This window comes from Bos indicus x Bos taurus, chromosome 19 (assembly GCF_003369695.1).
Source record: "Bos indicus x Bos taurus breed Angus x Brahman F1 hybrid chromosome 19, Bos_hybrid_MaternalHap_v2.0, whole genome shotgun sequence".
Classification (NCBI taxonomy): Eukaryota; Metazoa; Chordata; class Mammalia; order Artiodactyla; family Bovidae; genus Bos; species Bos indicus x Bos taurus.
This window is the reverse complement of record NC_040094.1, coordinates 14,269,337-14,295,848: the sequence shown is the minus strand read 5'-3', so window position 1 is coordinate 14,295,848 and position 26,512 is coordinate 14,269,337. Positions and strand designations below refer to the sequence as shown.

Here is a 26,512-nt window from a genome sequence, read left to right as displayed (position 1 = left end):
TCGGTCAGGCTTTACGGACCGGGGATCAGCTACTAACTTCCTTGGGTAAGGTGATCCAGGGAGTGGGAGGCATGGCTAGAATGGAAAGAGTGTGGGCCTTGGGGATCAGAATTAGACAGGCTCGAGTCCTGACTCTACAATCCTGGGAAACTCGCTTTGCCTCTCTGAGCCTAATTTCCTTCTCTGTCAAATGGAATGATAATATCTCCACTCAAGGGCTGGAGAGAACACATGTGTATATACACAAGAGTATATGTAGTAGAGAATATACGTGTTGTATTGAGTAGGTATAGTACTTAGTACACAAAGGCTGGTTTGGGTAGTTACCATCAAGGCTCTCCAGCGGGCCCAGGGCAGTGTCCTCAGCCCCACTCCGGGTTACTCACCTCCTCTTCCACGGCCCCACCCACATCTGTGGCTTCTGAGAGTCTGGGAGCATGATGGTCCCTGGAGATTCGGAATAGATCCATGACCTTCTTACAATCCTAGTCTTCATTTAGGCCAGAGGTTCCCTACCCCGACTGCACATTAGAATCATCTTTTAAAAAACACCAGTGCCCAGGCTCTTCTCCAGGAGATTCTTATTTAATTGGTCTGCTGTGGACCCTAGGCATTGGCCAGTTTTTCAAATGCTCCCCAAGTGACCCTGACATGCCACCAGGGTGAACACCACTAAGCTGGACCCTCTAAAGGTGTGGTCTGTGGAGCAGCAGTATTGGCGTCACCTGGGGGGTGGTTAGAAACACAGACGCTGGGACTTCTCTGCTGGTCCAGTGGCTAAGACTCCACACTCCCAAAGCAGGGGCACTGGGTTCGATCCCCGGTCAGGGACCTTAAGATCCCACATGCCACAACTAAGAATTCGAATGCCAGAACTAGAGATCCTGCATATAGCAATGAGGATGGAAGACCCTGAATGCCCCAACTATGCCGTGGCTCAGCCAAATAAATAAATAAAATAATAAATATTAAAAAAATCATATATTTTTTTAAAAAGAAATGCAGGCCCTCACTCCAGACCCACTGGATCAGAGGCTGCATCTCTAGGTGATCTGCACTCATTCTAAAGTTCAAAAAGACCTGCTCTAGAATGCTCTTTTCTTTCAAGAGCAAGCTGAGGTCCAAAGAGTTTCAAAGGACACTGCGGGGTCAAAGCTCTCATTAAGGTCTTCCCTGACAGAAGCTGAGGGTCTTCTTTTCCAGAAAAGGATGTTAGGGAGCTGACAGCGTTGACCAACTTCTCTTAGTGGGATTCTGGTCAGTGCAATGCCCATCTCTGGATCCTCGCCTCCCCCATCCCGGTCTGGTCTTGAAGATATGCTAATCAGGGTGGGAGTCCAGCCTTTCCCGGAATTATCATATATGAGATGCGCCTCATCTCAGGATAATTTTCTCATCTGCATAATCGTATTTGACTTCCTCACGGATGTAAAACCCCCCTCCCTTACCTTCGGTGAGTTAATCTTCATTGATTGAATATCAAATTCATTCGAATGTGGGAGAAGAGGCTTTTCTCTCTCGGCAGCAGGATGCTGGAGCCTGAAAGCCTAGCTCAGCTGGGGGCCAAGGCAGGTGGCTTTGTCCCTGTCCTTGCCCATCTGCTTGAGGGACCCTTCTCTTTGACCCACTTTTTCTCTGGCAGCATCTTTCCAGCTTTGGCTACTTCTCTCTTTTTAGCCCTTTCTCTGTTTCGTCTCCATCTTTCTTTCTATGTTTTGTCCGTCGGTTTCTTGGTGCTCTGGTTCTGGTCTTTTTGTTTGGTTCTGCTGTTTCATCTCATGTCTTTCCTTCTTGGTATCTCTCTTTTTCTTCTCTTCTCTCTCCTCCCCTCCCACGTTTTTCTCTTAAAATTCAGAATCTTCCGTTACCTGAAACCCCAAATGTCTCTGCTATGTCCCCACCCACAACTTGGTGGAAGAAAATAAAATCCAGCAGATACTCCCTTGCAGAAGTGGCTGAGCTTCCGGGGGTGGGGAGGGACAGAGGGCCCCACAAGGGGTGAAGGTGGGGGCCGAGGAGGGAGGAGGATAGGATGCTTTGGGACCTGTGATAGATACGTTGGCTGCGAGGCCCATTCTCAGGCTAGAAAATGTTAATCCTACCTAATAAGGAATGTTCCAGATGTTCACCACCATCCTGTGAGTTGGGTAGTATTTTCCCACTTTATAGATCCTCATTGAACCCAGGCCTCCTAACCCTGTGGGCTGCTCATGATTTTGCAGGAAGAGACTGAGGCCAGGCCTTCTACTCCCAGTAAGCCTGGAAGCAGGTGAATGAAGCAGCTTAATGAGTCTAAACTTGTCACTCCTCCTCAATGTTATGAAGTCATTTTGAGAGTTCAGCAGACGGTTGTCTGGTACACAGAAAGAACTCAACATATGCAAGGCAGTGATCAGCATCATTGTTATTGTTATCCTAGACAGGCCAGGGCTCAATGCTCACTCGGGTGCATGAAATCTGTGTGACCTTAGACACCCGAGCTCTCTGAGCCTTGGTTGACTCATCCATTCATATATATATTCATGATATATATTTGTATGTATAAGTATGCACCTATATATATATGCATATATAAATATATACAGGAATATACTATATATAATGAAATATTACTCAGCCATAAAGAAGAAAAATAATGAAATAATGCTGTTTGCAGCAACATGGATGGGCCTTATCATACTAAGACAGGCAAGTCAGAAAGAAAAAGACAAGCATCATATGGTATCACTTACATGTGGACTAAAATGACACAGATGAATATGTCTACAAAACAGAAAGAGACTCACAAACATTGAGGACAGACTTGCGGTTGCCAAGGGGGAGGGTGGGTGGGGGAGGGAAGGATGGGGAGTTTGGGGTTAGCAAATGCAAACTCTTACATATAGGATGAATAAACAAGATCCTATAGCACAGGGGGCTATATTCGATACCCCGTGATAAACCATAATGGAAAAGAACATGAGAAACAATATGCATATATATGTACAACTGAACCACTTTGCTATATAGCAGAAATTAACACAACAGTGTAAATCAACTATACTTCAATAAATTAAAAAAAAAAATAATAGAATCATCTTGTAGGACTACGGTGAGGATTGGAGCTCTGCCTACAAAACAGCTAGCTCAGTGCTGAGTCCATAGCAGGAGCTCAGGAAATGCCAGCACCTATCACATTATTACAGTCATTATGTTTCTGTTATCATTGATGCTAGTCTCGTGACATCACTATTGTCTCTGAGCGCCCAGCACCAAGTAGGTGCTTGGTAAATACCAAATCAGTGAATAAGTGACCTTCACACCTTCATTACAGTTCCTGGCTCCCTGACTTCCGGAGAAGGCATTTCTCCTTTATGCTTTGTAGAATCTGCTTTGTGGCAGGCCAGGGTCATGGTGAAGTGCTGGGCTCTAGAGTGAATAAGGTAAGGTTGTGCATCCCAGCTCCGCCAGGTGGCTAGCCATGAGCCTCTCTGAGTCTCAGTGTCCCCATCTATAGAATGGGATGATGGGGACATACCCCATCAGGTAGTGGAAGATGGAGCTGAGCCTGGAGATAGGGGGAAGGGGAAAGAAAGAGCAGAGATTTCTTACAAAAGCAGAGACAGAAGGAGGAAGCAGACTGTGAAGGCCTTGAACGCCAGGCCAGGTGGTCCTAACTGGGCCCCGGTCTGAGGGCTCCGCCTGCAGACCCTTTGAGACAAAGCCAGGCTACTGGCCTGCGGCAGGGCAGAGACTTGTCTTCACTGGACTCCTCTGTCTCCAGCTGGAGCTGGAGTCTGAGTGGTGGGAAAGGGAAGGCCATTTGCAATTCAGATCCAGGCCAGATGGGAGGACTTTGTTGGAGGAGGTGGGGGAGGCGGACTCAAGTGGAGTCAGCTGCCTCATTTCTCATGGCCATCCCAACCCCAGACTAGACCTTCTCGGCTGCCGCCCGTCAGAACACCAACCAGACGCTGACCTGTACTCAACACTGCTCTAAGTGCTTTACCTAAGCTGACTGATAATCATACGACAGAGATATCATTATTATCCCATTTTACAGGTAAGGGAAGTGAGGCGAAGTAACTTACCCAAGGTCACACAGTATGTAGTCAGTGGCAGAGCATTCAAACCAGGTTGCCTGACTGCAGAACCCACACTCTGATTCATGTATCACACCATCTAAAACTTCCTCCCAATGGCAACCCCTCCACCTTTTGCCCCAAAGCCCCGAAAGGATGTTGTATGTAAGTAAGTAAGTAAGTGTTAGTCTCTCAGCCGTGCCTGACTCTTTGCAACCCCGTGGACTGCAGCCCACCAGGCTCCTGGGTCCATGAGATTTTCCAGGCAAGGATACTGGATTGGGTTGCCATTTCCTTCTCCAGGGGATCTTCCCAACCCAGGGATGGAACCTGGGTCTCCTGTACTGCAGACAGATTCTTTACCGACTGAGCTACAAGGGAAGCGCATAGATGCTCAAAATGCTTTCCTGAGTTTCTGCTGTGAAGCAGACCAAGCGGGCATCTCCCATCTTCTTCACAGTCCACATGGCTTGCTGGGGCCATAAGGCCGTTTTAGCAGACAGGTCGGGGGACCCAGGCCCCTCTTACTCTCTGGGCCTCGTCGGACTTCTGGACCATCAGAGGGGACACTGGGATGCAGCAAGCGACCAGGCAGGTGGGTGCAGGGACTCACAGACAGGTGACTCCCACACATATGGTTAATTGATCTGGGATAAAGCAGCTTAAACCGCTGGGGGCTACTGGTTCCCTCTCCCTTTCCACAAACAGAGAGGAAGTACCAGGTGTGAAGCGCCTTCTCACACATTCTCATCATCCCCTCTCCAGCCACCCCATGGACCTGGGACACAGGCACTATTAGCTCCATATTACAGAAAAGAAAGTAGCTATTCCAAGAAGGCCTCAGTCTGTCTCTGCTCTTTGATGGGAAAAAAGGTCCACCCTCCATCCTTTTTCCTCCTTGTCTGCTTCTGTCCCCCGGTGGAGAATGCACCCCCACCTGGATGGTCCTTCCCGTCTAGGACCTTCTGTTCAGATGAAGTCCTTCATTCATCCAGGTGGGAGGTGATGTGGTGCGTGACAGGGAAGAGCTGGTGATGGCACTGGACAGACCCTCTCTGATGAATCTGCTTTGTGGCAGGCCAGGGTCAAGGTGAAGTGCTGGGCTCTGGAGTGAACAGGATACAGCTGTGTATCCCAGCTCTGCCAGGTGGCTAGCCATGAGCCTCTCTGAGTCTCAGTGTCCCCATCTGTAGAATGGAATGATCAGCAGGACATACCTCATCAGGTAGTGGAAGATGGCCCTCACTAGCTGTCTGACCTTGTTTAAGCGATGCCCAAAGTTCAGCTTCTCTGTACATTGGTGCTGAATCAAATCTCAGAGACAGAGTTTTAGGTGAAGTAGAAAAGGAAAGCTCTATTGCTTTACCAGGCAAAGGGGCCACAGGGACTAATGCCTTCAAAACTGTGTGTCCCAACTTGTAGAAGACAGTGACAAGTTTTCTAGTAATTGTTCAAAGAAGCCATGATCAGCTCATGGACATTCTTCTGATGAGTTGATGGTGAGGTAAGTAGGCATCTGCATCACCAACCTTCAGGACCATCAGCTCTGGAGTCTACATGCTTGTGGGCAGCATGCCATATTTCTCCCTCCTGGAGGGGGTTTCAGTATCTACAAAATATCTAAAGATATTGTTGTGTCTATCTGTTGACAGGGAACCAGGACCTTGTCTCAAGGATGCTCTTGGCTGTTTCCCCTGGTCTTGCATCCCCTCCCTTCCCTAATTAACAACTGCTTGAACCTATCCATTGGAACTCAGAGAAGGCAGAATGAAGGCTATTTCCTATAATCAAAGAAATGGGGGACACAGAAAGACCTGTGCCCAGGGGCCCTGCTCCGTATCCTAAGCCCCTTTCTCTCTACCACCACTACTGGCTCATCCATGAAATGGGCAGCAGAGTCCCTTCTTCCAGGATTGAGAATTCAATCAGTTATCACCTGGACAGGCCCCATACCCTTGGTGCCTCATGAACGAATGCACACACCACTCCCTCTGCACGTCCTTGCTCCCTTGTGGATGGAGGCTGTCCTCCTCCCTCTGTGACCTCCGAACCCTCCCCCTCCTCCCCACCATTCCTGCTCAGCAGGGGCTTGTGAGTCCCTTCCCCCAACCAGGCCCAGGGGGCCCAGGGAAATTAGACCGAATCAAAGCAGAAAATGAGTTTTCATTCATCTTGGAATGATGCGAGAGGTTACGGGCAAGACAAATAGCAGCCTCCCCCTCTTCCTTTATCACTGTCACCGCAATTAATAGGCTGTGGCCTTCGTCATCCAGGCCTCTGCTAAGGAGAGAGCAGGCCCCCCGGGCAACGCTAACGAGGGAGAGGAAGCAGACCGGTCTCCAACCAAGTTCGGTCACCAGGCCATATGCTCACCTGGCCCCATAGACTCGCTGCCCAGGATCCGATGAGCCAGGAGGGTGTGAGCACGTGGGGCAGCCAAATAGGACCAAATGTCAGCTGAGGCCAGAGGGAGACAACAGTCCTCTGACACCCCTGGGAGCACCCGATGGTCTGTTTTGGGTTTTTTAACATTTATTTATTTATCTTGGCTATGCTAGGTCTTAGTTGCTGGCATGCGAACTCTTAGTTGCAACATGTGGGCTCTAGTTCCCTGGCCAGGGATTGAACCCGGGCTGCCCACATTGGGAGCACGGAGTCTTAGCCACTGGACCACCAGGGAAGTCCCCAGTCTGTGGTTTGATGATCACGACAGCTGCCGTGCCTCTTGAGGGTACCCAAAGTGTCACCGTGATGAGGCACGTGCTATTTCTGCTTTATCCAGCCACCTATGAGCAAGGCATCTGTATTCAGAGAAGTACAGCTGCCTGTGTGAGGTCACCCAGGTTTGGAAGAGGTGCCACCAGGCTTTGGCCACAGGACTGCTTCAGACCAAAGCTTGGGGTCCTCTTGACCATGTTCTACCACCAAACAATGTAGAGGGAGCTGGAACTGGGGGGTGGCTTCCTGAAAGTCTCTGGTTCCGGAGTTGTAGCAGGAAAAGAGCTATGGGAATGAGTTGAGTCAGTGGTAGCTCCCAGCCCAGGCCCAGTCCTGGGGGCCTCAGACCCTTGAGGTCATTGCAGTCTTGGGTCTGACCACGCATTTGTCATGTATCAAAAGGAAGGCCCTTTATTCAAGTGTGAATAGATACTACTAAGATCATTTTTTTTTTGGCTGCGCTGGGTCTTCTTCATTGCTGCTTTGGGGCTTTCTCTAGCTGTTGGGGCTACGCCTTGTTACGGGACATGGGTTTTTCATTGCAGTGACTTCTCTTGTTGCAGAGCATGGGCTCTGGAGCACTGGCTCAGTAGTTGTGGTGTATGGGCTTAGGTGCCCCTTGGCATGTGGAATCTTTCCAGACTAGGGATCCAACCCGTGTCCCCTGCATTGGCAGGCAGATTCTCAACCACTGGACCATCAGGAAAGTCCACTATTAAGATAATTTTAAAAGCGTTAGTCGCTTAGTCATGTCTGACTCTTTGTGATCCCATGGACTGTAGCCTGCCAGGCCCTTCTGTTCTTGGAATACTCCAGGCAAGAACACTGGAGTGGATAGCCATTCTCTTCTCCAGGGCATCTTCCCAGCCCAGGGATCAAACCTGTTTCCTGCATTTCAGGCAGATTCTTTACCATCTGAGCCACCAGAGAAGCAATTTTAAAGGAGGATTCCTTCAAAGGGTTTCTGAAAGCCTAAGAGGTTTGGCTCATTAGGTATTTGCTCAATTAATGAATACCATATTACTTATCTTTTGCTATGAACTAATTATACCCCCACAATTAGTAGCTTAAAATAATAACAAATACTTATTAGCTTTCACAGTTACCATGGGTCAGGGATTCAGGAGTGACTTGGCCAGCAATTCTGGTTTAGGATCTCTCATGAAGTTAAATCATATGTTAGCCTGGGCTACAGCCCTCCGCAGGCTACGCCGGAGCTGGAAGATCTGCTTCCCACGTGACACACTCATATGACTGGCGTTGGTGCTGGCTGTGGGTGGGAGGCCTCTGTTCCTCTTCAAGGGGAGCTCTCCACAAGATCGCCATAACACAGGAGCTAGCTTCCTCGGAGCTGGTGATTCAATAGAGCAAGGCAGAGCCACAGTGCACTTTATAACCTGGCCCAGAAGCCAAACACTGTCACTTCTGCCATACTCTATTGATCATTAAGACCACCTGCTTCGATGCTGGAGGGAACTATTCAGGGTGTGAATACCAGCAAGCTGGTAAGCATCATTGGGGGTTATCTCAGAGGCTGGATACCATAGGTACTGAAATCAAAAGTGTTTTGTAAGGTTAAGAAGGGATCCTTGTGACGAGAGGAAGGGATAGATAGGGAATTTGGAATGAATATGGACACTCTGCTGTACTTAAAATGAATTCCCGACAAGGACCTCCTGTATAGCACAGGGAACTCTGCTCAACGTTATGTGGCAGCCTGGATGGGAGGGGAGTTTGGGAGAGAATGGATACATGTTTATGTATGCCTGAGTCCTTTTGCTGTCCACCTGAAACTATCACAACATTGTTAATCAGCTATATTCTAATACAAAATAAAAAGTCTTTACCAGCTGAACTACAAGGGAAGCAGCACATACTCCAAAAGGTTTTTTAAAAAGGAGATTCATGAGTTGTTCAAAAATAGGCAAAACTTAATCTATAGGGTTATCTTCGCAGGAGAATCTTTGCCTTTGAGGGAGATAGGAACTGGGAAGGGCCCCAAGGAGGCTGCTGGGGAGCTGATAATGTTTACCACTTGATCAGGGTGTTGGTCACATGAACATGTTTACTTTGTGAAATATCATTATCATCACATACGATGTGTGTATTTTTCTGTATGTACATGATGCTTCAATAAAAATATTTTGAAGCGGATCCTCATACTTGAAAATATTTGGTGCAATTCATGTGTTCAAATCTCCTCATTTTATGGGAGAGAAAACACTAGAGCTCTGAGAGAGAAGGTGACCTGCTCAAGGTCCCTTGGCAGGTCGGGGTGGGGTCTTTTTTCCCCTCATGTTATGATTTTATTTTGCGGGGATTTTTTTTGAGATACAGTTGATTTACAATGTTGGGTTAGTTGCAAGTGTGCAGCAAAGTGACTCAGTTATATATTTATACATATATGGTGGCGGTTTAGTCACTAAGGCATGTCCTGCGTTGCAGGCAGATTCTTTACTGACTGAGCCACCAGGGAAGTAGGGAAATGGAACTCCTGGGCCCACAGTGCCTGCAAAGGTCTGTTCCCAGGGCCCAGGAGGCTCGAATGTCAGTCCAAGATCCCACCCCTGAGAAAGGATAAATTCGGAGTTTGGGATTAACATATACACATTAATATATATAAAATAGACAACCAACAAGGACCTACTACATAGCTCAGGGAACTCTACTCAATATCTTGCAATAATCTATGATGAAAAAGAATCTAAAAAAGAATGTCTATATTTAATATATGTATTTTAAATAAATAGGAATATATTGAAATATATAGGAACACATTTAGATATTTAAATAAATAATATATATGTATAAATGTAAGTTTATAAATATTCAGTTCAGTTCAGTCACTCAGTTGTGTCCGACTCTTTGTGACCCCATGAACCACAGCACGCCAGGCCTCCCTATCCATCACCAACTCCCAGAGTTCACCCAAACCTGTGTCCATTGAGTCGGTGATGCCATCCAACCATCTTATCCTCCATTGTCCCCTTCTCCTCCTGCCCTCAATCTTTTCCAGCATCAGGGTCTTTTCAAATGAGTCAGCTCTTTGCATCAGGTGGCCAAAGTATTGGAGTTTCAGCTTCAGCATCACTCTTTCCAATGAATACTCAGGACTGATTTCCTTTAGGACGGACTGGTTGGATCTCCTTGCAGTCCAAGGGACTCTCAAGAGTTTTCTGCAACACCACAGTCCAAAAGCATCAAATATGACTGTAAATATAAAAATATTGAAATTATAAATACATAAATATATCTACACATTTATAAATATATATTTATGTATATAGAATAAATAGGAATACATTTGAATAAATAGGAATATATTTATATATTTAAATAAATATGCACATTCTTTTTTAAGATTCTTTTTAATCATAGATTTTTACAAGATATTGAGTATGGCTCTCTGGGCTGTACGGCAGGTCCTTGGTTATCTATTTTAGACATATTAGTATGTATCTGTTAATCCCAACCTCCTAATTAGCCCCTTCACAAGGGTGGGGTCTTGGATTGGTATTCGAGCCACCTAGGAACAGACCTTTGCAGGCTCTGTGGTCGGGGAGCTCCATTTCCTCTATTTGTTCCCCCAGGTCCCCCAGCGAGGCTCCAGAACAGAGAGATACAGAGCCAGGGATGCGCCAGGGCCCGGCTCACACAGCGCCTCCCAGTGTGCCCACCCTGGGCCAACCGGAGTGCTGTCTGCCTGCAGCCCTCACCTGGGCGTTCCAAGAGGTGCAGCGTCAGGAGAGGGCCCTGTCCTGAGGCGGGAGGGCGAGTGCGGGCCGTGTGGCTCCTTCTCTGCGCGTGCCTCTACTAGACACCCCTCACTCTGCAGCCAAAGGTGGAGAAACTCTGTACAGTCAGCAAAAACAAGACCGGGAGCTGACTGTGGCTCAGACCATGAGCTCCTTATTGCCAAATTCAGACTTAAATTGAAGAATGCAGGGAAAACCACTAGACCATTCAGGTATGACCTGAATCAAATTCCTTACGATTATACGGTGGAAGTGAGAAATAGATTCAAGGGATTAGATCTGATAGACTCCAATACTCTTGCCTAGAAAATCCCATGGATGGAGGAGCCTGGTAGGCTGCAGTCCATGGGGTCGCTAAGAATCAGACAAGACTGAAGTGACTTAGCAGTAGCAGTAGCAGAGTGCATGAAGAACTATGGACAGAGGTTCATGACGTTGTACAGGAGGCAGAGATCGAGACCATCTCCTAGAAAAAGAAATGCAAAAAGGCAAAATGGTTATCTGAGGAGTCCTTACAAATAGCTGTGAAAAGAGACGGGAAAGGTAAAGGAGAAAACGAAAGACATACCCATTTGAATGCAAAGTTCCAAAGAATAGCAAGGAAAGATAAGAAAACTTTCCTCAGCAATCAGTGCAAAGAAATAGAGGAAAACAATAGAATGGGAAAGACTAGAGATCTCTTCAAGAAAGTTAGAGACACCAAGGGAACATTTCATGCAAAGATGGGCTAGATAAAGGACAGAAATTGTATGGACCTAACAGAAGCAGAAGATATTAAGAAGAGGTGGCAAAAATACACAGAAGAAGTATACAAAAAAGATCTTCATGACCCAGATAACCACCTAGGGCCAGACATCCTGGAGTGCGAAGTCAAGTGGGCCTTAGGAAGCATCATTATGAACAAAGCTAGTGGAGATGATGGAATTCCAGTTGAGTTATTTGATGATGCTGTGAAAGTGCTGCACTCAATATGCCAGCAAATTTGGAAAACTCAGCAGTGGCCACAGGACTGGAAAAGGTCACTTTTCATTCCAATCCCAAAGAGAGGTAATGCCAAAGAATTCTCAAACTACTACACAATTGCACTCATCTCACATGCTACCAAAATAATGGTTAAAATTCTCCGAGCCAGGCTTCAACAGTACGTGAGCCATGAACTTCCAGATGTTCAAGCTGGATTTAGAAAAGGCAGAGGAACCAGAGATCAAATTACCAACATCCATTGGATCATCGAAAAAGCAAGAGAGTTCCAGAAAAACATCTATTTCTGCTTTATTGACTATGCCAAAGCCTTTGACTGTGTGGATCACAACAAACTGTGGAAAATTCTGAGAGATGTGGATACCAGACCACCTGACCTGCCTCCTGAGAAATCTGTGCGCAGGTCAGGAAGCAACAGTTAGAACTGGACATGGAACAACTGACTGGTTCCAAATCGGGAAAGGAGTCCGTCAAGGCTGTATATTGTCACCCAGCTTATTTAACTTATATGCAGAGTACATCATGAGAAATGCTGGACTGGATGAAGCACAAGCTGGAATCAAGATGGCTGGGATAAATATCAATAACCTCAGATATGCAGATGATACCACACTTAGGGCAGAAAGGAAAGAAGAACTAAAGAGCCTCTTGATGAAAGTGAAAGAGGAGAGTGAAAAAGTTGGCTTAAAATTGAACATTCAGAAATCTAAGATCATGGCATCTGGTCCCATCACTTCATGGCAAATAGATGGGGAAACAATGGAAACAGTGACAGACTTTATCTTTTTGGGCTCCACAATCACTTCAGGTGGTGACTGCAGCCATGAAGTTAAAAGATGCTTGCTCCTTGGAAGAAAATTTATGACCAACGTAGATAGCATATTAAAAAGCAGAGACATTACTCTGTCAACAAATGTTTGTCTAGTCAAAGCTATGGTTTTTCCAGTAGTCATGTATGGATGTGAGAGTTGGACTATAAAGAAAACTGAGCACTGAAGAATTGATGCTTTTGAACTGTGGTGTTGAAGGAGACTCTTGAGAGTCCCTTAGACAGCAAAGGGATCCAACCAGTCCATCCTAAAGGAAATCAGTCCTGAATATTCATTGGAAGGAGTGATGCTAAAATTGAAGCTCCAACACTTTGGCCACCTGATGCAAGGAGCTGATTCATTTGAAAAGACCCTGATGCTGGGAAAGCTTGATGGCAGGGGACAACAGAAGATAAGATGATTGGATGGCATCATCGACTCAATGGACGTGAGTTTGAGTAAACTCTGGGAGTTGGTGATGGACAGGGAAGCCTGGCATGCTGCAGTACATAGGGTCGCAAAGAGTCAGACACGACTGAGCAACTGAACTGAACTCACTCAGGAAACAGTCCCTCTCCATTGGCTGGACTTCAAGGACTTTCAGGGCTGGGACTCAGCCTTACTCAGCTTTGGATCTCTTCCATCCATCTGCACATCCACCCAACCATCCACCTAAACAAGAGTCTCCTGAGCACCTATTATAGGCACTAGAGGTATAAGAACAAACAGAATCAGCAAAATTCCTGTCCGAAGGAACTAACATGCTAGTCAGGTAGACACAACAGGTAAGATGCAGAGGATGGTGGGAGGGCATAAGAGTGTGTGTGTGTGTGTGTGTGTGTGTGTGTGCACTTGTATCAGGGAAGATCTTATTGAGAAGAAGACATTTGAGCAAAGACTCGAGGGAGGTGAGCGGGTGAGCCTAAAGTTTTCTGCAGGAAGAGTATTCCGGGCCAAGGGAACAGCATGGACAAGGCTCAGAGGCAAGTGCCTGTCCGGCATGCCAAGGAGGCCAGTGAGGTCTGAGTGGGGTGAGCGAGAGGAGGCAGAATTGTGCAGTGGAGACCCCATGGCTTGGGTGCCCGTCAGATCTGGCCTTGAACCTCGGTCCTGCTGTTCTTCAACTAGGTGACCCAAGGGCTCTTGGCTGTGCAGTCTGGATGATACCAACCTTTTGAGGCTTAAACTCAATCTCATCTTAATGACAAGTCCACAAAGTTTGAACAAGACAGATGGTCCCGTTCCCCTCACTTCCCCTGGAATATAAGCTCCACGAAGGAGCTCCACGATCCAGAGATCGTGTGTGTTTTGTTCACCACTAAATCCTCAAACTCAGAATCACAGACCTTAGAGTGAAATAAGCAATGACAATACACTGTGATGGTACATGGCTTGCAGGGGGAAGCCAAAGGGGCTCTTGGTGGGGAAGCCAAAGGGGCTCTTGGTAGGGAAGCCTAAGGCGCACTAGGAGAACAGCCTGGAGGGCTTCCTGGAGGAAGTTACAGCTGGGACCGGCAGAAGAGTAGGAGTCAACCAAGGTGTATTCCAGGCAGAGGGAACAGCGTGCACAAAAGCTCAGAGGCTGGAAAGAGCAACTTATTTGGAAGCACTTCGATACACTAGAACAGAGCATTAGGAGGGATAAAGGGGCTGCATGCATGGGGTCGTGGGGCAAGGGGGACGGGAGTAAGGGATCACTAGAAATTAGATGAGTGGAGTCTTCCTGTGTCCTAAGAGCCATGGAAGACCCTGGTACCCGTGTTGGATGTAACACAGTCCTTGGCACATAAAAGTAAATGGAGGAAGAGAGAGGGAGTTGGGAAAGAAGAAAGGAAGGAAATTAAATCAGAGCCCACCACAGCCTTGCCTCTCGCCAGTTTTCAACAGCAGCTGCGGTTCAGCGGGACTCCTGAGAAATCCAGCCCAAGACCGCCTCTGCCATCTCACAAGTGTCACAAACTGAAAGTCCCTCAGTCGTGTCTAACTCTGCGACTCCATGAACTATACAGTCCATGGAAATCTCCAGGCCAGGATACTGGAGTGCGTAGCCGTTCCCTTCTCCAGGGATCTTCCCAACCCAGGGATCCAACCCAGGTCTCCCACATTGCAGGCAGATTCTTTACCAGCTGAGCCACCAGGGAAGCCCCCTTTGCCAGCTCAATGGTCCCTAGGGCCTCCCAAGACTGAGCGGGTCCTGCTCCCTCCCTCTCTGTGCTCCTGGCCAGGGAGGGCGGGTGGGACACACAGGCCCCAGGGTCCCAGCAGTGGACAGTGTTCTGGTGCAGTGGAAGGACCTTAAACTCCCAGACAAGGACACAGCAGTAAAGGATGATGTGGCCGAACCCCCGGGTCCACGGCGAGCGGACCCCAGGTGTGTGATCGGGAGCAGTTAAATTTCATCATTACCCTTTCTCCAATGGTGTTTTTTATAGTCTTTTTTACTACTGGCACTAAAGGTTTTGGACTCATCCTGGCGGAGTGGAGGACATCACTCGTAGGGCTGACTGCTCTCCGTGATATAAAAAAATGACAAGTCCCGGCTTAATCTTTCTGATAACTGTGTTCCGCGCCCCCATCCATCTCCACCAAGGGGTTTGGGCGAAGCTGGAAGACAAGAGCATCTCAGCGTTTAAGAATGAAAAATTAAGTGCCCTTTTTAAGCCCAGCATGGAGCTCTTTGGCTTGGCACTGTTCTGGAGGTGGGGGGTCTGGCAGGAGTGGGGTGGGGGGGTGAGACAGGAGGATAGAGTGAGAACAAGTCAGCAGTGTCACCTCCAGGTCCTGGGGCAGGGAGGTGGACAGTGGGTCCCACACAGTGTCGTGAGAGTGTCAGCCTGAGCGTGCATACTTGGAAATGTGGGTGAGTCTTGGTTTCACCTGGGTGGCCCCTTACTTGTGCATCTGAGTCTCCGTCCAGGAGAGCCTGTAGCTGTGCTTTCGTGTAAGCGTCTGTACCTGGTCATGCATGACTAACATGGGAGAGTGAAGACAGCCTTGCGCTGCAGATTGATTCGATTCCCAGCTCTGTTTTAATTACCTATGGAGCCTTTTGTAAGTCATTCCCCCTCTTGGCGCCTCAGTTTCCTCATCTGTAAAATCAGTGAGTGGGGATGACAGGAAGCTAAAATCTGCTAATGAAGCACTCACTCACCGGATCACCTTGGGCACATCACGCCCCATCTCTTTGCCCCCCTTTCGCCATCTGTCCCACCAGACCCTTGCTCTACTGGACCTCCAAGGCTACTTCTGCCCTGGCATGTGAAGACCTGAGAGTCAGGCAGCCAGCGAGGCTCCACGAGGCCCAGGTTCTAGCCTGGCACTGCAGCACTGGCCCAAAGCCAGCTTCCAGTCGTGGCTCAGACTTTTTTGCTTGTGCCCAGGAGACCGGCTGCCTTTCTGGGCCCCAGAAACAGCCAGTTTCAGGGCAGACTCTGGGCACAGGGTGCAGAGGGCAAGGGTTTGGTGTCTTCAGCCCTGGGCTTCAGTTCCAGATTTATTTCCAGTTGTGTCTGTGACCTAAGCCTCAGTTGTTTTACTGGCGAAATGGAAACAAAAGAAGACAGTAATCCTTTCCATTGGATCTGATGAGCTCTACTTCTTCCATGCGTGCGTGCTAAGTCGCTTCAGTCGTGTCCAACTCTCTGCGACCCCATGGACTGTAGCCCACTGCCAGGCTCCTCTGTCCATGGGATTCTCCAGGCAAGAATACTGGCATGGGTTGCCATGCCCTCCTCCAGGGGAGCTTCCCGACCCAGGGATCGAACCCACGTCTCTTATGTCTCCTGCCTCGCCAGGCAGGTTCTTTACCACCTGGGAAGCCCACCTCATCCATAGTAAGTGCTATCAGAGGACATCCCACGTGTGCAGACCCCTAAACAAAACTCGTTCACCGGTCACTGTCTAATCTCATCTTCAACGCCTTCATCTGTGGAAAGAGGGGACAAAAGGTCCTTTTGCAAAGATGTGAGCAGGGAGGGGAAGCTGAACCGGGAGACTTTGGCAGCCAGAGGTCTGGTCTGTCCTGGAAGGAGCCAAACATTTGTTGTTAATAAGAGTAGGAGGGAAAAAAACCGCTGTGAGAAGCTCCCTCCTGGGCCCGGGCAGGTGCGGTCCTGCACAATCCCTTTATCACCAGCAGCGAGGTTTGGAGAACAAGATGAGAGGCTGATAGGCCCTGGTTATCTGGGGCGGCAGCGTTTATCTGGGAAGTTTCCACAGGGTCCCCATTGGCTTGTGTGTTATCTGGGCCCGAGCTGCTGGGGACTTGGGGCCCCCTCCCCCACCAAGCAGGATGGCAAAACAGGGGCTGACGATGACCTCTTGTGTGGTCGGGGAGGCGTGTGGTGAAGAATGGCCAGGGCCCTGGGCCATCTGGGGCCCCACGTGAGCTTGTCCCAGAGATTTGGTGCCATCATGACAGTGGGTACCAATTCTGGGTCCCTTCCCTGACTTGGATGGTGATCTCATTCACCCGGGATGCAGGAGCATCCATTGCGTCTTACAGACACCAAGGCCTGGACAGGTTATGTCCCTTCCCAAAAGGTGCCCAGCCAGAAAAATAGCAGAACCAGGATTTGAACTCTGGTCTGCTTGATTCTATTTTTATTATTTTATTTTTATTTTCTTATTACTATTTTGGGCCATTCCCCCCAAATAGGTGGAATCCTAGTTCCCCAACCAGGGATTAAACCCCCTGCTTTGGAAGTGTGGAGTCCCAACTCCACACTTGGATCACCAGGGAAGTGAGTCCCTGGTCTGCTTGATCCTAAAAGCACTGGCTTCCAGAACAAACCCTATGACCAGGGCAGAGTGGACCTCAGCCCCCTAACATTGCCAGAGATGGTTTGGGTCCACTAACCAAATGATGACCCACTCCAGTATTGTTGACTGGAGAATCCTCTGGACAGAGGTCACTGGCAGGCTACAATCCATAGGGTCGAAAAGAGTCGGAGATGACTTAGTGACTGAACAACAACGAAACAATAACCCTGTTGATCTCACACTGCCTAGGGAATAGAAAGCTTGATCTTTGTATCTTGTTGCCATTTTATAGTTGAGCAAACAGAGGCCCAGACAGATACATCCCTTTAGCCAAAGTCATCCAGGTTAGAGACGTTGAATTCACTCCCCTGGCTTGGAGTCGCCCGGCAGCTCTGCCCCTCTGCATCCCCGAACCCCTATCCTGGAGGGCTTCCCCTCCTCTCTGAGCCGTGGAGGCCGTTCCATCTGCACCACTCGCGTGGCCCTTAATCATTTACTGCCCTTGCAGACAGCCTCGGTCAAAAGCAGTCAAGTTCTGACTCGGACCAGACCTGTGTTGCCACCATCTGTGCACGTGGCCCAGCTCCCCTGCTGACTGGAAGGGCCTGGAGGGCAAGAGCCAGGTGGCTGGCTATTTCTGTGTTTTCCCTACCTGCTGACGTGCTGAGCATGCTGGGCAAGCCAGTGCTCAGATTCGGACCTGGTGCTTGGAGCACAGGGCAAGGAGGAACCACTGGGGATAACTGCAGGGCACAGGGACAATGGGAGGGGCTGGCACCTCACCCTCTCCAGGACCAAAAGTGAAAGTCGCTCAGTCGTGTCCGACTCTTTGCAACCCCAGGGACTATAGAGTCCATGGAATTCTCCAGGCCAGAATGCTGGAGTGGGGTACCCTTTCCCCTCTCCGGGGGATCTTCCCAACCCAGGGATGGAACCCAGGTCTCCCGCATTGCAGGTGGATTCTTTACCAGCTGAGCCACAAGGGAAGTTGAACCCAGATTCTGCTCCATTCCTATCAGCCAGCCCTGCTCATACCCTGCTGTCCCATATTTGGTGACCGAAACCACAGCCATAACTGGGCCTAGCAGATACCTGAACCTTCCCCTTGGCACCTCCTATTCTCCCACCACACCAGCCAGTCATTGCCAGGTCCCACCAGTTCTGTGTCTTACACATCTCTTTTAGATCCAGCCCATCTTGAACTACTGCAACAGCCTCCTTCCTGGCCTCCCTGCCTCCAGTCTGCTCTCCAGTTGCAGTCACAGTGTTCTTCTTCAAACGTAAACTGGAGCTTGTCCTTCCTCCGTTTAAACCCTTCAGGGCCTCCAAGGCCTTCATATGAAGTTCAAACATCTTAACGCTCCAAGAGCTGGCTCTGGCCCACTGTTCTTGTATCTCCAGCCATTCCAGGCCACGCTGGACTCTAGGTTCCTCGGAATGCCCCCCTCACCCTGCCCTGGGCCTTAGCTCATACTCTTCTGTGTTAGGAACACCCCTTTCTGCCCTGATTCCTTTTATGGCACACTCCTCATCCTCCAGGTCTCAATCTGGGGTCACTTTCTCCAGGAAGCCTCTTCGGACCCCTGCCAGTTAGGTGCCTGCTTTTCCACACGAGCGTTTGCATGCGTTTATCGTAGCCCTCAAAACATGGACTGGGGGCTTCCCTGGTGGCTCAGTGGTAAAGAATCTGCCTGCCAGTACAGGAGACAGGGGTCTGATCCTTGATCTCTGAAGATCCCATATGCCACGGAACAATAAATTCACGCACCACAACTGAGCCTGTGCTCTAGAGCCTGGGAGCCACAGCTCTTGAAGGCTTCACACCCTGGAGTCTGTGCTCAGCAGCAAGAGAAGCCACCTCAGTGAAAAGTCTGAGTGCAACAATTAGAGAGTAGCCCCTGCTCACTGCAACTAGAGAAAGTTGCAGCACCAAAGACCCAGCACAGCCAAACAAATGAATAAGTAAATAAAAATTATTTTAAAAAAATATGGACTGGGAATTGCCTGTGAACTTGATTTCTGTCTGTCTCCTCCAGTAGACTCTGAGCTCCCTTCAGTGGAGGCCGTACTTGCGAAGGAACAAGTGTTTGACAGCTTCTCTGCTCTTCCCGGTTCCCTTGAACTCCTCAGAGGGACTTAAAGGGATCGTGGAGCGCCCCCCCCCGCCGGGTTTTTCTTATTTTTTTCACTTTGTTAATTGTTCTTTAATGTTTTGATAGTTTTGATATATGGTTTAAACCTTTAACTTTCATTTTTAAAGTGAAGTACACTGTTTGTACAAAAGAACATGTAAATAACATACATATGCTGTTTGAATGATGGTAATAATAATAAAAGAGTCACCCTGTACTCACTCACATCCCAGTTTAAGAAGAGTTCATTTCCAAAGCTTTCAAAGCTTGTTGAGTTCCCATCACATCACGCTGGGCTAGACTGAAGGCAAAAGGAGAAGGGGGCGGCAGAGGAGGAGATGGTTAGAGAGTACCACTGACTCAGTGGACATGAATTTGAGCCAACTCTGGGAAATACTGAAGGACAGAGGAGCCTGGTGTGCTACAATCCATGGGGTCGCAAAGAGACACACACAGCTTGGTGACTGAACAACAGCAACATCCCACATGAAGCTTCCTCTCCAGAGGCAACCAGTGTTTAAACTTTTGTTTGTGTTTTCTTTCTAGTTTTATCACATATGGACAATTCCTAAATAACATATGATATAATTTTGTATATTTTTGAACCAGACTTTATGGATTCTTTTGTGACTTCCTTTTAAAAAAACAAAACTAAACATTATCTATGGAGAATCACCCACGTTGGGTCATTCTCCATGCATGCATGGTTGCTGCTGCTGCTAAGTCACTTCAGTTGTGTCCAACTCTGTGTGACCCCATAGACGGCAGCCCACCAGACTCCCCCATCCCTGGGATTCTCCAGGCAAGAATACTGGAGTGGGATGCCATTTCCTTCTCCAATGCAATGCATGCATGGTATCTTATGCCATTTCACAATTTATACGTTAATTCTTCTGTTGTTTCCAGATGTTTGCTGTTACAGCCTGGGTTGTTCTTAATGATTACCTTTCCCATTCATTCTTGGGACCTGTCTCGTGAACTCCTGTCTCTCTCCTGCTGCCTCAGCCCACTCCCCAGTGAGGCAGAGTAGGGACAAGTTTCCCAATCAGGGCCACCTCTACAGAACCCACGAGCCAGGGTGGGGTTGCCTGAGTCCTGGGGGCCTCCTGGAGGACACCTGGGGCTCTAGGGCTGGCTGAGCGCTCCTCTGGCTTCCCGTTCCCCTTTCCACCTCTCCCCCTGAGCCTCAAAAGCAGCCACACTGCCCTCCCCAGCAGCTGCCCAGATCCAGGCTCTCCCCCTGCCCTCCAACAGCCCAGCCTGGCAGAGGGCGTGGGACCGAGCGTCCCGGTGTGTGTATCCAGCTGTTGCTTGCCACAGCTGGCTGCACGGGGTTCTGCAGAGCCAGGAGGGCAGGCTCCGCCCTCCCCCTCCTCCCCTGCCATTTAATGCCTGAGACTGGGTGAGGGCGAAGAGAACCTGGGAATGTTCCTGGCTGGGGACAAGACCTAGGACACATCTGTTCAGTCCCAGGCCTGGACTGATGGGCATCCCCTCCTCCCCTCCTTCTTGCATTCCTGGCTCTCCTGGTGGCCTTCACTCAGGACTGTGAGAGGGGGTACCATCCCCCCTGGTGGAGCCTCTGTTTTCTCTTCTTTTTATTTATTTATTTTAAATTGTGAAATAATTTGTTTTTTTTAATTGAAGGATAATTGCTTTACAGAATTATGTTTTTTAAAAAAATTTTTTTAATTTTACTTTTGACCACACCGGGTCTTCGCTGCTGTGTGTGAGCTTTAGTTGCAGTGAGCTGGGGCTACTCCTCGTTGCGGTATGAGGGCTTCTCGCTGTGGTGGCTTCTCTTGTTGCGGGGCACAGACTCCAGAGCGCAGAGGTTCAATAGCTTTGGGCTTAGATGGCCCACGGCACGTGGCATCTTCCCGGACTAGGGATTGAACCTGTGTCCCCTGCATTGGCCGGCAGATTCTTAACCATTGAACTATCAGGGAAGTCCTGTTTTCTCTTCTGTACAATTTGAGTATAACCGGCTTTGAGAAGCCCCTCATCTCATGGGGAAGGGCCTTGACAGGCCAGAGAGCAGGAGTGGAGCCATGCTTGGAGATTATGCCTGTATCGGAGAGGGGAGCAGTCAGAGGCAGGGAGGCTGCAGGGAGGAGGCTGCGGGAAGAGTCTAGAAGGGAGGGCAGCACAGAGCACCAGGGCCAAGGCTGCAGTGGGGAAGACCCGCTCACCAGGGCAGAGTAGGGTGGGGCTTTCTATGGGGCTGCAAATGACACCATCCCCAGTGAGCCAGGAGGACCGGGGGCCGCAGAGGCTGGGCTGGGAATGCTGTCCTGAGAGCTGTCCACTCTGGCAGGCCGGGCCCCACACAGCCACTCATCTGGCCAACAAACCAACAAGCACTGAATGGCTGCCTGCCTGCCGTGTGCCAGGGTAGGGGCGGGCCAACAGGAAGCCCAGAATAGGACTAACAGAAACTGCTACGGGGCAGGAGCAATCGAGTGGCCCAGATGGGTGGACCGCCTGTGGGTTATGCCCTGTTTCCTGGACTTCACAGGCATTAACTCTTTGTTCTTTGTTTTTTTAGCAATCTTTTAGAGAAGTTTTTGAGTTATAATTTACATACCATACAACTTACTTTTTACTTACACGACTCAATGATTTTTGGTGTATTCACAGAGTTGTGTAACTATTATCACAGGCATAGAGTTTTGTTTGTTTTTGGCCACAGGATATGTGGGGTCTTAGTTCCCCAAGAGATTGAACCCTTGCCTCCTTCATTGGAAGCCTGAAGTCTTAACTGCTGGACTGCCATGGAAGTCCCAATATTAACTCATTTTTAACCCTGATGACACACCTCTGAGGCAGGTACTCTCATCGTCATCCCCATTTTACAGATAAGGAAAGTGAGGTTCAATAAGTCCCCTACATACGAACCTTCAAGTTGCGAACTTTCAAAGATGCAGACGTGTGCTCGCTTGTCCAATCACGTGTTAGTTCACGTGCCTGGCATACACTGTCACATACGTGTGTCCTTTACAAGTGCTCGTGCTTCTGTGTGCTTTACAGAACGTGTGGAGTACAGTAGCGCAGTGCCTTTATCTCAAGCCCGGAAACAAGAGTAAAAGCAGCGTGATGTACAGTACAGTGCTGTATAACCAATCGTGTGAATTGGGTACCAGGGTGACGGGTTTCTTCAGGAGGGGCAAATTTTCTCCGGACAAATGTTCCTCAGCCAGCTGAACCGAGGTTACCAGAAACACCTAGAACATACCTGTGCATGAGTGTATGCATGGCATGGGCATCAGTCAGCCAGCAACAGGGAACCTCGTTTAAGGGGTAAATGGCACCCCACTCCAGTACTGTTGCCTGGAAAATCCCATGGATGGAGGAGCCTAGTAGGCTGCAGTCCATGGGGTCGCTAACAGTCAGACACGACTGAGTGACTTCACTTTCACTTTCCACTTTCATGCATTGGAGAAGGAAATGGCAACCCACTCCAGTGTTCTTGCCTGGAGAATCCCAGGGACGGAGGAGCCTAGTGGGCTGCCGTCTATGGGGTCGCACAGAGTCAGACACGACTGAAACGACTTAGCAGTAGCAGGATTAGATAAGGGCTTCCCCCATGGCTCAGCGCTAAAAAATCTGCATGCAATGCAGAAGACACAGGAGACGTGGGTTCGATCGCTTGGTCAAGAAGATCCCCTGGAGGAGCGCGTGGCAACCCGTTCCAGTATTCTTGCCTGGAGAATCCCATGGACGGAGGAGTCAGGCGGGCTATAGTCCGTGGGGCTGCAAAGAGTCGGACGTGACTGAAGCGACTGAACACACACGGGATTAGATACAGGGCACTGGACACAGGGACTGGAAATGCCACCAGCCTGCCACTTACCTGGTGATGGGATCTTGGGTGAGGGTCTCCACCCCTCTCAGTTTTGTCATCTGAAAAGCGGAGCAAAATGGCACGTACCTGGCAGGGCACAAAGTAAGGGTTCAATCCTGTTTTATTTAACCCTCACAACAACCACCGTCTATCACTAGCCCATTTAGAGACGGCAAAGGAGACGCAGAGAGGTTAAGTCCCTTGCCCAGGGTCACACAGCTGCAAAGCGGCAGAGTCAGAATTTGAACTCAGGCTGTCTGACCCCCAAGTTCACAATTTTAACCTCTGCCCTACTGTGAAGCAATAGCAGTCGTAATACAGACACAGAGGACTTCTTGGGCTCCAGGTTTCGGGTTAACCATTTCACCTGAGTAATCAGATAAATCACCTCGGTGACTTCTTGTCTCCGAGATGAGGAACAGACTCAAAGAAGAAAAGGGACCCACCTGGGGACTCCCAACTCCCATCTCTCACTCTTCTGGCCACATCCTGGGGAAATCTTGAAGCCCAGCTTTGTCAGGAGCAGGGGGCTGCTGCAACCTGCCCCCAGCATCCTGCGCTGGGGACAGACACAACCATCTGTCCTAAGACCTGGGTGCCCTAGCCTACAGCCTGGCCTAACCCTGTCGCCCACCCCCAGGCTCCAGCCTTGCCTGGTGCCATCTGGCGAGTGGCAGGGTGCCTGCTGCCAGGGTGTGGGTGCCAGGGGCCAAGAGGGGAGCAGCTGGAAGGCTGAGCTGACCCCACGAGCAGCAGCCCAGCCCCAGGGCTCCGTCTGGGAAGCTGCAGCCAGGTCATTTCCCTCCCCAACCCCTGGGAGATAGGATCTTCCCCTACCTTGTCAGCCAGGCCAGCTAGCTGTGAACCAGCTCCAACTTTCTGCCTTTGGGAATTCCTATCTCTGGGGACTCGTCCTCACTCTACAATTCCCTCCAGTGAAGGAACATGGGGTTCCAAGTCTTCCCAAACATGCTAGCCAGAGTACTGAGCTGCCCATACTGCCACGGGCTGTTGAGTAAGAGCTCACACATCTGGGCTCTTGCCATGTGCCACGCTCTGTTCTAATCCCTGTATAACCATTAACTTTTAAACCTTTGCACAACTCTATAAGGCAGTTGTGATGGTTATTCCCATTTCGCAGATGGGGAAACTGAGCTACAACGTGGTTAGATAACTTGCCCACTGCTGGCACATGGGAGAGCTGGGATTAGAACCCAAGCAGTCTAGATTCCTAACATTGATTCTGTGCTTCCTACAAGCCAGGCATTGTTCTGAGGGGTTTGGGGTATGGATTTGTTCATCTAATCCTCAGAATGCTGTTATCATCACTCCCGTTTTACAGATGAGGAAGCTGGAGGCTCCGAGAGGTTCTGCAGCTTGCCTCAGTGAGTCACAGTCTTGTCTGATTATTTGCGACCCCATAGACTTTAGTCTGCCAGGCTCCTCTGTCCATGGATTCCCCGGGCGAGAATACCGGAGCAGGTTGTCTTTTCCTTCTTTTTTTTTTTTCATTGCCTCTTTGTTCAAGCTTTTCTTTATTCAAAATCAGCTGTCCCAAAGGATTCGGCATTTACGGAATAAACAAATTTAAGTTTAAGCAGCAGCCTTCTTTTCCTCTGAGGTGGGTTTCTTTCCTGTGGGCTTCTTTTCAGCTGCTGGTTTCTTGGTCCCTGCAGCATTTTTTCCCACCACAGGCTTCTTCAGCTTCTTATTGCCAACAGCCTTCTTTTCTTTGTTTCCCACCACAGGTTTCTTGCCCTGAACCCCTTTCTGATCTGATTTGGCTTCTACTGCTGCTGCTGCCTTATCCATGCGGATTTTGTGATTCCTGGCCTGTCGAAGAATGGTGTTCCTGCGCATGGTCTTTGCATATGGATTAAGCTTCAACATGAGTCTCAGGTTTTTCAGTGGATTCTTCTTCAGGACTCTGCGATGAATCTTCTTGCGTGATGCTCGGAGTGCTCTTTGGATTTCTGGGCTTTTCAAGATTCTGCTAAGGTCTGTATTGAGCATCTTGTGCATGGGGTGGTTGTAGTTACTCTTGAGGGAGGCTGCTTTACACCAAGTGCCATACAGCTCATCTAACTTTCGGAAAGCACTTTCAGTCCAAATGCAGAAACGTCCCACATAACCACCAGGAGCAAGTTTCAAAATGTTCAGCTTGCTTACATTAAGCAGAGTAATTCCAGGGATGCTTCTGAAGGCCTTGATGATACCATTGTCCTCATTATAGATGATGCAGGGTCCCCTGCGCTGGATACGGTGACGGTTTCTCATCTTGCCTTTGCCAGCTCTCATTCGCTGAGAGGCATAGACCTTTTTGATATCATTCCAGGCCTTAAGTTTCTTCAGAAGCAACACAGCCTCCTTGGTCTTCTTGTAGCCTTCAACTTTATCTTCCACCACCAAAGGAAGTTCAGGAACTTCCTCTATACGATGACCTTTAGACATGACCAGCGCCGGTAAGGCTGAGGCAGCCAGTGCAGAGCAGATGGCGTATCGCTTCTGCGTTGTATTCACTCTGTGGTGCCAACGTTGCCAGGTCTTGGTTGGCGCAAACATGCGGCCCCCACGACACATATTTCCAAAAGCGCCCTGACCGGAACGGTGAGTCCTGCCACCTCGAACCCTGGGAATTCGAGCCACAGCTCTGCCGGTACCCCAAGACTCAGCACTGGTTTGATGACCTGCTAATTCACTGACAGCATAGGGCTGTCTGTTGTTTTTGCGCAAGTTGGTGTGAACAAAGTTAACAATGTCGGGTCGAATGGGAGCCTTGAACACAGCAGGCAAAGTGACATTTTTGCCAGAGGACTCCCCCTTTTTGGAGTACACTGATATCAGTGGACGAGCACACGCCATGGCGGGGAGAGGAGAAGGCCACGCTCCTCTCAACCCGGCGGCTCCCACAGGAAAAGCTGTCTTTTCCTTCTGCAGGGGATCTTCCAGACCTAGGGATTGAACTCAGATCTTCTGCTTTGCAGGCAGATTCTTTACTGTCTGAGCCACCATGGAAGCCCCTCAGGGCACAGAGCAAAGAAGAGGAGGTGGGAGGATTTGAATTCAGGCAGCCTGGCTGATCAGGATCTCGGGGGGCTGTGGGAGAGCAAAAGGACTTGGGAAAGTGTTAGACGAGCTGCTAGAGGTGGGCTCCTTCCTGCCTTCTCCAGTCCAGCGGTCTCCTTTGGCCTCCCCTCTTCCTCAATCCCCCTTTTCCCCAATGTCCCATCCTCAGTGGTCACAGCCAGGAGCAACCAGGCGCAGAGAGCAGAGAGCATGTGTGAACCAGCCAGGCGCGCGGGTGCAGGCAGAGCCTGCACGTGCTCCAGACGTCTCTTCTGTGGCCAATTAAACAAATTGCAGCAAAACAGCATTTTATTAGTATTTGCCCATAGCAGTCTGGGGCGGCAATAAATTTCCTCCCGGCTGCAGCTCTGGAGAGGCAGGTGGA

At 49.3% G+C, this 26,512-nt stretch overlaps 1 pseudogene across 1 annotated transcript; it reads right to left on the bottom strand.

Moving 5' to 3' along the window:
- Positions 1–24,565: 24,565 nt before the first annotated feature.
- On the bottom strand, positions 24,566–25,963 carry LOC113877493 (annotated as a pseudogene). The gene has a single exon (XR_003506750.1). The product of XR_003506750.1 is annotated as a 60S ribosomal protein L4 pseudogene (transcript).
- Positions 25,964–26,512: the final 549 nt, after the last annotated feature.